At 41.7% G+C, this 6,312-nt stretch overlaps 1 long non-coding RNA gene across 1 annotated transcript; it reads right to left on the minus strand.

Annotated features, from left to right (window-relative positions):
- Positions 1 to 551: 551 nt before the first annotated feature.
- LOC118561303 lies at positions 552 to 1,854 on the minus strand. Its single transcript, XR_004929933.1, has 2 exons — positions 1,177 to 1,854; positions 552 to 670 (listed from the first exon to the last, which is right to left on the minus strand). It is a non-coding gene; the product is annotated as an uncharacterized LOC118561303 (long non-coding RNA).
- Between the last annotated feature and the right edge of the window lie 4,458 nt (positions 1,855 to 6,312).

Consider the following 6,312-nt stretch of genomic DNA (forward strand, 5'->3'; position numbering starts at 1 on the left):
CTGAGTGTATACTCTGTAAAAGCTTTGACTGCAGCTAAAGCTAAGTCTCAGAGACTACTGTTCTTGCCTTTTCTTCTTCGTAAAGTAGCTCAAGCTCAGTTTAGATAGAGAGCATCTGTTGACAGCAGTCTTGGTAACATTTTGGTCTTGACTTTGGTCCATTCTAACACATAGATATGCTTTGATCTAAACCCCTCCACTGTAGAACATCTAGATTTATACTTCATTACACCCAGGTAGACAATTTACTGATCAGGTAACTTCTGAAGAGAGCTGGCTGCAGTGGATTTTATTAGTTTCAGATTCAGGGTGGCTGATTGCTCATCCTTGACTTTAGTTTTAAATAAAATGGTCAAGTATGGATCCTCTTCCTTTTCACTTTACAACTATGCACTTGATCATGTTTGTCTATCACATAAAGCCCCAGTAAAATATATTAAGGACTGAGGCTGGAAAGTGGTAATATGTGGTATAAATACATTTCAAGGCAAAGCAAATCAAAGCATAAAAGCAACATGCAATAAATTTCTATTTCATTAATAATTGAAACATTTGTGGTGTTATTTTTCTCTTTATTCCGGTAATTTTGCTGTCCTGACACAGGCGGTACAGAACACTGACAAATCAGGTCAGCCATTAACTTATACCTAAACATACAGTGCAAAACATCCTAAATACTAGCCTCGTGAGACCATCCTGATCTCGCGAGCTTTCGAGGTTTCACTCGCAGATCAGTCTGGCTACTCTCCGTTAAAGAAAATTTGGAGCCGTTCACCAAACGAACGTCCAGTCAGCGTTGGCTTTGAGGCGGGTTGAGGTGTGACGCAACGAGAAGATCGACAGTTCAGTCTAAAGAACATGGCGGCTTCAGCCGATGAAACTAACGTTAGCGTGGCTATCGAGCAAGTTTTATCGGAATTACAGAGTATTTCTTTGCTGAGCTAACGAGCCTTTACCTGCAGCAGCAAGAGTAGCTTGGCTTGTGGATACGAGCGACAACGAAGCATGTTGACGAGTACGTCATATGCTTCGTTGATCTGATTGGTTTATTTGGCCTGTCTATCACCAACATAGGCCAATCAGCTAACCAGTATTTTCGCCCCTTCCCAAAATTACTTCAACGGAAGGTTTCCAGATGGATATGCGAAGCAAATCTATCTGGCGGAGTCAGGTTACCTAAATACAGTCAAAATAAGAAAGCAGACAGAGTCAATTTAAACAAATAGAAAAAAGATTCTTCCTTTTAATGACGAAATGTTACAGGATGCATTAGGTAACAAACCCAACTGAAAGCAGCACTGTTGTTTTGGAAGAATTTCAGCATGTGAAGGCAGATCAAGATCAAATATTAAGTCCTTCAATCCTTTGTTTGCTTTTGTTCTTAATATGTGGAGCAGGTAATCTGAAGTTCCACCTGCTTCCTAAATTAGATGGATTGTAATAGTTGTAAAATAGACAAACAGATTGGTTTTATTACCCAGGCTTTTACATTTAACCAGCGCCCTCTACAGGAATCCATGGTAATGTAGCTACTGATGCTTCTGGTGGTCCAGTCGAGCACATTCAGAGTCAATTTAATAATTCGCTGTTTCACATCATCCTTCTTCCACTTCAAACCAGTTAACAAACTGTTTTGTGCCATGTACCCATACCATTACATCAGTATATTTCTCTCTGAAGGCGAATATTTTGTTTTATAAACCAAAGATTTTAACAATGTTATTATCATAACATTGTTCAAATCAGACGTATAATTCGATTTAATTATGAATTATTCTTTGAAGATGCCTTATACATACTGTTTCCATTTATGTAGGTTCTGATTCATGTTTGGGCCATTAGACTCTTAAGTATTACGACAGCTTTTGACTCCTGGTGAAAAAAGTCTATCACCACCTTTTCTTATAGCACACTGTGAGTAGATTGAAGAAAAAAAATACGTTAAATCTTTGATTCTAAAAGCATATAGGAAACATCCCTGGAGATTAGACGCTAACGCATTGTCAATACCAAACACCCCCTCGAAGATGGGTCCATTTCCTACCCTGAAGAATGGGTATGAAATAACTACCAGTTGTGCAACGGCGAAGGAGCAAAATGACCCTTGTTCCCCTGCAGAGAGGAACATGCAGAGATGGGTCTGGAAATGGTGCGATGTGGGCGGAGCCTGCACCAGAGGGCAGAACTGAGGGCATCACAGCAGGAGGAAGGCTGCTGGAACCAGTGGGTGTGTGAGGACACCCACACAGGCTGTGCCATCCTGAACCACGCTGACTTCTGCTTGGATAATAGCGCGATTCAACCAACCAGACAAAGTTTTACCCCGTCAAACTCTGTTGTATGTTGGCAAAGCTGTCTAATCTGTCTGGTGACCTTCACCCACAGTTCTGACTGACTCAGATGAGCCGCTAGCAGGCGGCTACCGGCACATCGCTCCACTCAGGAGGAACAGCACTTATCGGCACTGGCTTCAGTTCAAGAAGTGTCAGCTCTTTTTAAACTAAATAATTTACATATCTGTCCTGGTCTGCATGTTTATTAAACTATATCCATCATCACACTTTCCTTCTGGGATAATTCAGATTCTTTTTAAAGGGAAGTCGCCAGCAGTAGTTCCCTTACCTTTAGTAAACAGATGTCAAATCTCAGTGAGTTTGTAGAAACTCAGCTATCAGAGCAGTAGAAGAGCTCAGACTCACCTTCCATTTAACTGATTTTTAACAAGTTGAAACAACCCAAATTGAAAATGCTCGTACATTTGGGAATAAGATGCTACATTAGTCGATATTAACATTGGTAATTTCACACAAGACACACAAGCCATTGATCAACAATCATTGACAAATGTTTGTGTAAATTTACTTCAATTCATTACTATAACCCTGATTCACAGGAAAACCACTACGACTCATTGGGCTAAAGTACACCGAGGCTGCCAGCTGTATGGACCCACTTCATCAGCGGAGACCCATCAGTCTGTTCCAGTTCCTCCCACAGAGGAGCAAATGTGTGGATTTTGCCACAGCAAGGAAGATGGTACAATCAACGGCTTATCTAGGCTTCTTTGGAAATGATCCAGACAGGAAAATGTCTCCCATACCATCACACTACCACCTGACATATTGTCTGGCCAAATGAGTCTCAACTTCAGTAGCATTCAGATGAAGAAGAATCAGAAGTTGATGTAAACAGCATGAAAGCATAGATCCAGCCTACCTTGTCTCCACTGTTCAGGCTGGTAGTGGTAGTGCGATGGTATGGGAGACATTTTCCTGCCACCCTTCAGTTTCCTTTTCACCAGCTGACCATTATTTAATCGCCACAGCCCGAGTATTGTTGGGGACCATCTGTGTCCCTTTATGACCACAGAGTACTATTTTCTCAGGGCTCCTTCCAACATGATGGATGCATGAGCTCTCAAACCTCAAATAATCTCCAACTGGTTTTTCCTGAACGTGGCAGTGAGTCCGTTGTCCTCCAGCGGCCTCCTCAGTCACCAGACCTCAGTCCAATAGAGGACTTTTGACTTGCAGCGGAAGAGGAGATTCACCTTATTGATGTCCAGACGGCACAGCAACTCAGTGATGCAGTGCTGCCGATATGAGCCGAACACCCCAGAATAACATTTCTCACATCTTGTTGAACCAAACTACGAGGAATTCATTCCTTTCCAACCTGCTATCACCAAGGTTTAGCCAATAGAGTGGCTGGTGATTGTTTCAAACTCACCGTAATATGATTTTTCTACTGCACATAAGGAAACTGTTACTCACAATGACTTCACAGGATCTCTATTTAAAAAAATCACAATCATCCCTCCAATCCTGTTTTTTTTTTTCAGGAAGTGTAAAAGTCGGGTAGCATTGGCGCAGAGATATGGTATCTGATCTAGACCTGGCAACTCCTTGCTAATTTAATCCTTTTCAAAGTTGAATGCCATCGGCGTCAAGGAACACTGGATTAAACCAACTATTTCACTGCGCCTTAAAATTATTTACGTATTAAGTTTTGTTTTAATATGTAAATAGATTGTTAAACTGTCCCTTAATGACTAAAATAACCCTATTTGATATGTTTCTGCCAGCATAAGCCTGGCAGATGTCTGAATTCTGTTCCTATCTCTTAGAAGCTTTTTAAAACATGTGCTTTGGCTATACATTTGTTTCAAATGTTGTCTTAAAATCCTCACAGAAGATATTCTCAGAACATAAAACAGGAAAAAAATCACCAGTTTGAAGGTGCACCTTCTCAGTGAGTCCTTTAAGATGTTAGCCCTTTTGCCATCTTGGCCTGAGAAAAATAATTCCCACAAACACATCAAACTGCTTTTCCCCAGTGTGTCCACACAGGGCCCTGCATCCCCAGTGTCCAGAAAGCAGACGGATGAAGGGAGGAGGCTGTCTGCATCTCACTGCGTTTTACTGGATGCCGGCGTTCCTGTTTCAGGGTCGAACTCGGTCAGGCAGCAGTAGAGCAACATCTGTGTGTATTTGGTGATAAAGGCTTGAAGAAAGAGTGAAAGAAACGTGAGAAACCTTTACGGCGTGAATGATCAAAGTACGTTCAAAGTGTAGTAAATGTGTAACAAACACAAAAACTGTCATAGAGGTCATAAGAACATTGAGATGTAATTTTACATAATCTCCCATAAAGCAGCCCTGTCAAACCTAGAGTGTTTAAGTAATCCTAGCACAAAAAAGCCTGTTATTTCTGGTTTTATAACAATGTTTCTTGGCAATAAAGGTATCAAAATAAACGGAAGGCCTGTTTCTATTTCAACAGGGCCACATTTTGTAGAAAAATGCATTTGTGGGTTGAGCAGCAAAGTTGAGCATGTGGGTTGTGTCCATTAAAGAAATTGCCAAATCCTCTCTGCCAAAGCTAAAAGGTGTTTGCAACATATGCTGGTTGCCGTCCCACAGCAGTGTCAGGCTGTTAAGGGGGTGCAGGGTTCTTACAAGCGGTACACAGGTCCCTGTTTGTTTAATCAACAAACTGCCAATATATCGTGTGCCTTCAATCTTCAGTTATCAAGTCCAATAAAGTGGCGGTCCCTAACCCTCGGGCCGATACCAGGCCATGGATCGTTGTATACCGGACCACATAGAAAGAATAAATAACCTACATTATTTCCATTCAACTTATTCTTTGAGTCTAGATAATACTTTGTTTAGAAAAATGACCGTGTTTTCTCCACTGCATCCATCTCAGACTCACTCTTGACTAATGCCATGTTTCGGTCACACGATATGTTACGACCAAAATTAAACCCACAGACTACAGGCAAAACGAGAAAGCATCATTCTGTAGACAATAACAGGGGTCCTACTTCAAATATAGATTCATCGCCACAGGCTGCCTGTCCTGCTACATATTACTGCTGCCAGCTCTCAACCACTAGGTATAGAGCCGACGCACATTACAAGAGGATTAATACATGACCATGGTACGGACTCTAGGTTGACTCCAGGTTGACATATTGACAACAAGGCAATAGCACTTGATTATGTGCAATTTCTTCACCAGGAGTATATGTTTTGTGCACTATCGTTGCCTACTAAAACCACATCCGCAGAACTATTCAACTCACTGGATGGTTATATATCAGAAAAAGTGAAATACTCCTTCAGTGTTGGCATTTGCACAGACGGAGCTGCTGTCATGACCTTTCTAGTTTAACTGCTCAGATTAAGGAGGTTGGACCTGAACGTGAGTCTATGCATCGTTGTCATTCACAGGGAAAGGCTGGCTAGCCCAAAAAAGCCACTGGGACTTAACAGGGTATTCAAATATGTCATTAAAGTTATAACCCACATCAAAGCACATTAAGTGTTTGAGCAGCTTTGTGAGGAGAGGGAAACAGAGCACTGACGCCTTCTCTAATGCACAGAAATAAGATGGCTATCCCAAGAGACATTGCTGGCCAGAGAGTTTGAATTACTAGAGCCGCCGTGCATTTCAGTGACGAAGAATGGCTCCCAAAACCTGTTAACATATTCGGCCTGATCGATGAACCCAATCTGTCTGGAAAAATACAACCATCTTCAGGTTGGCAGATAAGGTAGCTGCATTCAAAGCCAAACTGGATTTGTGGGGACGGCCTGTGAAAAGAGGTATATTTGATAAGTTTCTTACATTAGTGGAGATATTGGAAAAGACTGAGCCCGTGCTATCATTCTCCTAGCTGCTGCGCAATCACCCATGAACTGCCAAAGAATGGATCATTGAGCCATTCTTCAACAAACCTGGGGAATCTGGCATGTCTATGAAAATAGAAGACAAAAACCCTGTTGCCATTTCCAGCTTCCTATT

Source organism: Fundulus heteroclitus, unplaced genomic scaffold, assembly GCF_011125445.2.
Source record: "Fundulus heteroclitus isolate FHET01 unplaced genomic scaffold, MU-UCD_Fhet_4.1 scaffold_605, whole genome shotgun sequence".
Classification (NCBI taxonomy): Eukaryota; Metazoa; Chordata; class Actinopteri; order Cyprinodontiformes; family Fundulidae; genus Fundulus; species Fundulus heteroclitus.